General features: G+C 42.5%; 1 protein-coding gene across 2 annotated transcripts in view; it reads left to right on the top strand.

Moving 5' to 3' along the window:
* The first annotated feature begins 1,290 nt into the window (after nt 1-1,290).
* slc8a3 (solute carrier family 8 member 3) overlaps nt 1,291-8,033 on the top strand; it is a 105,733-nt gene continuing 98,990 nt past the window's right edge. The window contains exon 1 of one of the 2 annotated variants that reach the window (XM_070979051.1): nt 1,291-2,233. The gene's annotated coding sequence lies outside the window, so the exon portion shown is untranslated. The remainder of the gene's footprint in view (nt 2,234-8,033) is intronic. The other variant, XR_011603032.1, reaches the window with a different exon arrangement.

Below are 8,033 nucleotides of genomic sequence, written 5' to 3'. Positions count from 1 at the left end.
CTCACAGTCCCTGATGTCTCTCGGTGTGGACGACCCGAAAGGTGGCCTTTTCCTCAGTCATTAGTGCCGTGCCATGTCTCGTTACCCCTGCAATCGTCTGCAGTAAGAGTGTGTTGTGTGTGTGTGTGTGTGTGTGTGTGTGTGTGTGTGTGTGTGTGTGTGTGTGTGTATGTATGTGCGTGTATGTGCGCATGTGTGCGTGTGTGTATGCATATAGTTGAGGGTGGGTGCTTGTACATACGGAGGGTGGGAGGGATGGGTTTTTATTGTTGCTTTATTTTGATTTCTATTGTTTTTAAATCCTGTGAAGCACTTTGTGTTACATTTTATTATGTATGAAAAGTGCTATATAAATAAAGTTTGATTTGATTTGATTTGATTAGAATGAATTGTCATTTTGATAGATTTCTACTGTCTATCTGACCAAAAAGGACAAAAAGAAGAGAAAACCATAGTGGAGATGGGTTTGCCTTTTTCAGGGTGTATATAACAATAGCACCAGTTATCAGGGCATGTGCTTTCTTTGAATATGGGCATACTTTAGCATTAGCAATCTCAAAACTCACATTGTCTTATTCTATATTGTAGGAGGGCCACAGTCCATATTTATGCCCCTGGATTAAAGCCTATTTTCCAAAATGTCAGCTTATTCTTTTAACTGGCACACTTAGCCCTCTACATGCCTTTTGTGTAGCAGCTTCCGTCTTAGCTTTATTCATCATATTTCTAACACTTAGACAAGCACTAACCTGGTTAAAAATATCAATTAAGATGCGTTCGATCACATAACTCCTCTGTGGATTGACTGCACGGTCTGGGCTCCATCTGATACTGGTGATGCAGAATATGTTTTAATGTGCATTACATGAAATCCTACAGAAGTTGCTTATTGATGTGCCATTTTTGCACTCTTGTTTGTGTGTTTGCATTCGGTTAGAGTTTCTCAGAATACACCTGCGTGTGTGCGAGTCAATCTTACATCAAACTCCATCTTTTGTGAAGTGTGTGTGTGTGTGTGTGTGTGTGTGTGTGTGTGTGTGTGTGTGTGTGTGTGTGTGTGCGTGTGTGATATTTGTGGCATGTGGCCGAAATAAATGTCAGTGACTCAGTGATCATCTTCCTCCTGTCTCTTATTATTTCTGTGTCTTGAATTAGCAGCGTGTGGCCAACAGGGCATCCTCATCTCATGGAGGTAAAATAGTGGGTGATACCTCAATTCCAAGCTTTTTCCTCCTCCCCCCTCCCTCCCTCCCTCCTTCCCTCCCTCCTCTTGTGAACATTTGTCATGGTGGGCTGTGGGCCTGGATGATATTCATGGTTTGTGGTGCAGGTTTCTTCTCTCAGCCGATGGTGACGTAGTTGCGCGCCTAACCGAGCCTGTGTGACTTTTAAAAAACGGGAGGCGGAGGGCTGTAGGGCGCAACCATTTCACACCTCTGCCGGCGTGAGAATATGCCTCAAATTAATAATAATTCTCCGAGGATGACAGCTCATCTCCAGCGATCGCTGTAAGCTCCAGAAACCGACTCGCAGTCAGCGCAGAAGAGACAAGTCTTGGTCATTCCGATGGTGCGCAAAGTCCAGCTGACAGCCTGGGTAACTTAAAAACCGGTATGCACAGCTGAGCGCGTTTCAGGCGTGAGGCGGTGTTTAACATTGATTGCAGTGCCGTTTGTGCAGAGAGGACAGCCGGGAAAGAGGAGCTCCACGGCAGCCTACCTACAGGAGCGACATCATAGATTTCCTGCGCTATCGCGGCGGACAGAGGGGGGGGAGGAGAGCGCTGATTCACGGCTTGCAGGAGGAGGGAGAGCCGTGCGGACGGGCTCAGAAGATCCATCTCTTATCTTAAAATACCGACCCCCCTCCCCTCCCCTCCCAACCTCCTCCTCCTCCTCCTCTCTCGTCATTGACAGCTTTGCGACCCGGTCAATCCGTCAGACAGGGAGGATCTGGGGAGGAGGGCGCCAAGGCAGGAGAGGACGAAAGGCGATCACCTCTGGCCGGCTTGATCCAATCGCCAATACCGAGCAGGCTGGAGACCTGCCTCTCCGTACATGCGGACGACACAGTGGCTTCGCCGGGGGGTTTTGGTTCGAGGAGCAAAGAGATCCAAACAGCCAGAGTATTCTGAGACTGCTGGCAAGCTGATCTGAACGGCAAAAACAATAATAAAGGGGGCGGACAGGAGCTATTTAGCAGCATCTACATAAACTCCAGAATACAAATCCAGGTAGGTTAAAATAACGCATGATGCAAACTCAGTGATAGGAAATAACCAGTGTATTAATGCGTGATGCAACCCGGCACACCATCAGCGATGAAGAGCAAGACTCAGACAGGCTTTCTAGTGAATGTGTGACAGATGATAGAAACCATATTAGATGCATTTCCAGATCCATGTCGCTGATATGGTCTGACATCCCGGAGCGCACCGCTCTGCTCAGGGTTTAACCTCTACCCGCGCTCACTGCTCAGCATTGTGCAGATATGATCCATTGCAACGCGCTGAAATGGATTCGTGATACCGTCTAATGGGTGTGCCATTAAAATAATTGGCGTCCGTCAACTCAAGTATCGGATTCAGCCTGCCGAGCTGCTGATTGGCTGAACACCTGGATTTCCAGTTTTTATACGAGCCTCTGGCCCCTGCTGGTGTGTTCTGGCGTGTCCTGCGCGGAGCTGATGTTGGAGTGTTTCCTCAGGTCAGTGAGGGCTTTTAGTTAAAGAACATAGGCTCGTGTATTCTGTGCGCGTCTTTACACGTAGGCCTGTGCGCACCCGTCAAGTCAACGCGCGGGCCTGTGGGTGCTCCAGCAGGGATTCCCCCCTCAGGTAGCTCTGACATCGGCGTAGCGAGCGGCGAAATGATGATTAATCAGCAACAGCTGAGGCTCTCCGTGTGTCTGCTGAGTCCATGTTTACGTGCATCTCAAATAGCCTCCTTAAACAAGACCCCTCTTCCCTAAATAGGAAAGTGATGTGTGAGCAGAGCAGCCGCTCTCACCTCTCAGCCATAACGCTGTCTGCATCAGTCCGAGAGCGCAGGAGGGTGGACATGGTGACCGCTTCAAGACGCTGGAATCAGACATCAGTGTGCGCTTTTCTCCTCACAATCCTCCGTCATCCAGAGTCAGACTGGTCAGAGCGGCTGCTGTCTGTCAGATGCTGATTTTATTGATCAAACAGAGCCATTAAATGTCCAAAAATATTTGTAAAAAATTCCCAAAGTCAGGGTTGACATGGAGATGGCTTGAGTGGTCTGACCAAGAGTCCGCAGATAATGTTCATTTAGTTTAATATCAGGAGAAAACCAGGAAATATTAACATGTTCAAGGTGGAACCAGAGATTTTTTGTCATCTCTGCTTTAAAAAAAAAATACTTAAACAAATAATCAGGTATCAATATAGTTGCTGATTAATCTTCTGTCAATTGATTAATCAATAAATCGGCTTATCATTTCAGCTCTAAGACTGATCTGTCTGGCCATTCATGAAATGAAAACTAAAGTTCAACCAGTTAGGCCTTAAATAAGAATATTACTGTCAGCTGATGATGGTCTCAATGATGTTTCAGCCTTTTCCCATCTGGACAGGAATGGAAATTCATGAAAAACATAATAAAAAATAAAGAAAAGAAAAACTTTTTATGTTTTACTTGTGAAACTAGTTACAAACTACATGTAGATTCAGCATAATTATATTTGCACCGGTGCCTCCTTAAAAAAATCAGTGTGTCCCACTTTATTAATGATTTTTTTTATTGCTGGGAGGTACAGTTTATTAATAAACAGCATTATCATGATTAATGTATGAAAGTAAAAATATTTTGCTGTCTTTAACTTTAGAATAGTAATAATAATACTAATAATGTATTATGTCCTCAATAGTCTGATATTGTGACATAAATTCAAAGATTCTGTGATATTTAGTAATATCAGTGAGTTCTACTTATATTTTCCAAAGAAAAAAGTGGTTAAAAGTTATGTTAATAGGGTTTAAGTGGGTTCACCCTCAACTATTTGTGGTTGAGGGGGTCAGTGTTGGAATAATTGGAATATGTCAGAGCTGAACTCCACCCTTAATTCAGGAATGTCAGTTGAAATTTCATGTGCAGTTTTTGTCAACAGCTTTGTCTTTGTCAGTTGATTTTAATGCTTTCTGGTGATTACAACTCTAAATTATAACTCCAGTGATGGTCCGCCCCTACATTCACAATGCAAAACACAATAATTAAAACAATAATTAGTATGCAAATTGCTTTGTGTAGCGCCTAATTTCAGGGTCATGGCTCTAATGTTGGTACACGTGGAGAAATGGAATCGTTCGCTCTCCATCACCTGATGGCGCCTGATGCAATTTGTGTTGAGATGGAAAATCAATTGAGAGGTCATACACCTGAACAGTCTGTCTGAGTGCTTCAATGTAATTATTTTTATGAGCTTTACATTATTGCTTAAGACTCTGTGCTTGTGTCCCTTAAATGGTTTCTCAGTCCATCAACCGACTAATCCATCAGTCAACCAGTCAATCAATCAATCAATCAATCACTCCGTCCCTGTTGGCGATATTACCAGTGTTTTTTGTAATATTAAGATTTTCTTAAAGGGCCACTCATGATATACTGGTGTAAAAACAGTGGTGTGATGTCTTCTTTGTCTCTGGAGTCAAGAGAAAATAAACCTGGTGACGTCATAGTGATGTCATCAGGGTTATCTCAGATTTACCAATCAGAGAAGGCCAGGTACACCGTGCTATCAGTTGCATTATGGGAATCGCAGGTTCCAGCATTTGCTTCGCTACCTCAGATTTTACATTAACATGCGATCTCTATCTGGATATCATATCTGGATGAAGGCATTCTGCTTACGTTACTGCATGCAGGATGCATTGTGGTCAGAATGCGACGATTGGCTACAGCACATCTGGAAGCGGACTGGTATAAATGCAGTTTGTACAACATGACTTCACTCTTAAGATAAAAATCCAGCCAGTAAGTTAAAAGGTCACTTAACTCCACCTCCTCCTGCTGCCTTAAGCTGCATAACAAATCCTGCTTGTAGTAGCAGTCGCTGCAGAGTCTTTCCTCACAAAAAGTGAATTGAAACTGAATGACGTGCATTGATTTTCTTCACCTGGGACGTGGCGTGCTTGTCGACAGCTCCGCCAGCCCTCCCCGAATGATTTGCATGTGGAGATCAGATGTGGGCAGAATCGATAAAAACAGAACACTTACTGATGCCAGGTGTAAATGTCATTATCCAGATAAGTGTCCCGATACCGATCGCATGTTAATACCAGGCGTAAATGGGGCTTTTAAGTCGGTGTATAGGTGAATAATGCTTTAGTTCTTGTGAACAGAAGTTGTATCGGATGTCGTTGACAAAAAAAATGAAATACATTGTCAGTCTGTTGTCCTGCTACTTAACATTTCCTCATTATGCTGATGAAAAGATGGCATCACGTTTCTTTTAAAACTGAAAATTAGTGGTACTCGCAGTTTTTTCGGGGTCTCACTGAGGTGAAATTCAATTGAGGATTCGCATTTTTAAAAGTGATTAAGACCACTCGGATCAATGCAAACGTGTCTTTCAGGAGACCCAGAAATCAGCACAACTAGTTTACAATTACAAAATAATCTTTCTCAGCACAATTTTATTCCGCTTGTAAAATTTATATGTCTAATGGGACGAGGCAGCGGGTACTTACGAGGCAATTGACTCCCTCTGTCCAGCTTTACTGTACGGCCTTATATCTTTAAAATTCTCCGTGCCACTCTGGTAGTTTACTCTTGGATTTATGGGTATTTGGCTTGTTTGCCATTTTGTTGTACGTCTGTTTATCCAGCGTAGGCTGGCTGAGCTCATTTACTCTTTTTCATCACTGTCCTCCTTCCATGCTCTGATAACACACATTCACACACTGAGACACAAGAGCCTCCAACTGTCTGCATTAAAGCTGCAGGAAATTACAGTGAAGTGTTGGAGGGATAGGACAGTTCAGCTCATTTAAAGCTGCTGTAACCAATATTTTATTATTAACAATGCCTCACATTACTACCTGCATGCGAAATAAGTTTGCAGTGATGAAGCCAAATCTCCTCAGCTCTACAGAGCTTTGCAGCCTGAAATTAGCTCTAAAAAAACAAGTGCACACCACCTTCCCATATCAAACAGTAGGCAGACAAAGTTACATGTAGGTATTGCCAGCAGATGAGCATTATGCAGCATTTAGGAGCTAAAGAGACAGATATTTCCCTCAGGAGGTGGAGACCAAAACAGAGCAAAAAGAAGTTAATATTGGATTTACATTCATCATGTGGACAGATGCATGACTAAATTAATGCTATGTTGCTGTATGATGAGGTGATAGTATCTCAGTGTCAACAAAAAAGAGTAATTGCATGATAAATGGAGTAATCCTGAATCATGTTGCTTTTTAAATGCCCAGTCAAAAAATAGTGAGTTTTGAACCTGCTTACAAATGTAACTTAACCAAGTATAAAACACTTGAGTTGAGTTTGACTCCACACTTTGGATTTAGGACCCTCTTCCTCTCGTATATCACCTAACAATTAAATGACCAGTCATTTAATCATTCCCATGCCCAGGTTGTCACATACTGAGAGCCTTTAAATTCCGGATGCTTCGCCTGTTTCTGCCTCATTGCAGTTTCTGCCCATCCAGCCCAGCTAGCCACAATGCAATAAAGAAGACAGGGAGAAGATAGCAGGTCAGCAGTGCTGCTCTGATTCTAAAACAGGAAGGAACATTTCCCTTTGCCTCCCAGTGCCTTCAAAAACTTATCCCTGTTGCCAGTTTCTCAAATAAAACTCATTTACTGTACATTGATAAAGGTTTATGGCTGCAATTTGAGCACTGCACGCATTTTCTTCATTCCCAAAAGTTTACTCTTGCAGGTGAGAGTCTGTGTTAAACTTTCAGACGAGATACAAATGCCAAAAAAAAGCAGCTCCAAAATCCATAGTTTTCAGACTCAACCTTTCCCTCATTTGGTTACAACTTTATCACTCAATTATTTCCCTGTTGTTTTTGTTTGTGCTCAGCGCAGCTGGTTCTCACAGGGATTGTATAGCTGGCTCCTGTCCATATAAATGGCTCTGCTGATTCAGTTAAATTTAAGTTCCTCATCTCCCCGCTTCTGCTGTCATCCTTTTCTATCTCCCACATCAGCATGCTGCTCTGCAATCCACATCTTTTTTTTTAAGATCGGAGGAATTTTATTTCAAGCTGAGATATTCTTAATTTTTCAGTTTTATCACCTCTAAGAAAAGCACTTCTGGGACGACATACCTTTCTGAAAGTCATCGAGGTTATGATCCCTCAAAAGACATCATAAGAATACTGCCAGTGATGCAGTTACTGTATGTGTACCTGTGAACCATAAAATTAGAAATATAAGGAATCACTTATTCCAGAATAGATGAATCGGTTTTGTTAATGACTGAATTTGCGCACAAGACGTTCATAGAAACTTTGCCAGGTTTTCTGCAGACATTAGGTGTGTGTTGACACCGCTCAGACAATATTTGGCACTTAAATTGGCACGAGGGCTTCAAATATGCCAGCTCCTGTTTGACTATCCACACCTCCATTGAAAATTTTGTCAGCCATCCAAACTGGCCAGTGGTCTGTCTGGATGATAGATATCATTTCCAAAAATATCACCTGGGAGCTCAAGTGGTTGGAGTTATTTTAAGCCTTCAGATCCAGTGTAGTGCATAAGAGTTAAATCAAATAAGAAATCTGCATTATGCGGCATAACATATGCCATTTAATGGATGCTTTTATCCAAAGTGCCTTAAAGTGCCAGGAGAGCGTACTGTACACATTTTAGTGCAGGCGGCCACAGAGGTAATCAACCCTTTAACCAGAAATCAGAACACAAGAATGCACTTCTAGGTACAAAATGTGGAAAGACTTGAATTACACTTAGCTCAACAAAAGCAAAGAGAAACAAGTGTGACAGTAATAAAAAATTGCAATTCTCCAGCGAATTCAGGCCAGAATGAT

The sequence above is a fragment of the Chaetodon trifascialis genome, chromosome 14 (assembly GCF_039877785.1).
Source record: "Chaetodon trifascialis isolate fChaTrf1 chromosome 14, fChaTrf1.hap1, whole genome shotgun sequence".
In the NCBI taxonomy this organism is placed as follows: domain Eukaryota; kingdom Metazoa; phylum Chordata; class Actinopteri; order Chaetodontiformes; family Chaetodontidae; genus Chaetodon; species Chaetodon trifascialis.
This window is presented reverse-complemented; position numbering and strand designations above follow the sequence as displayed.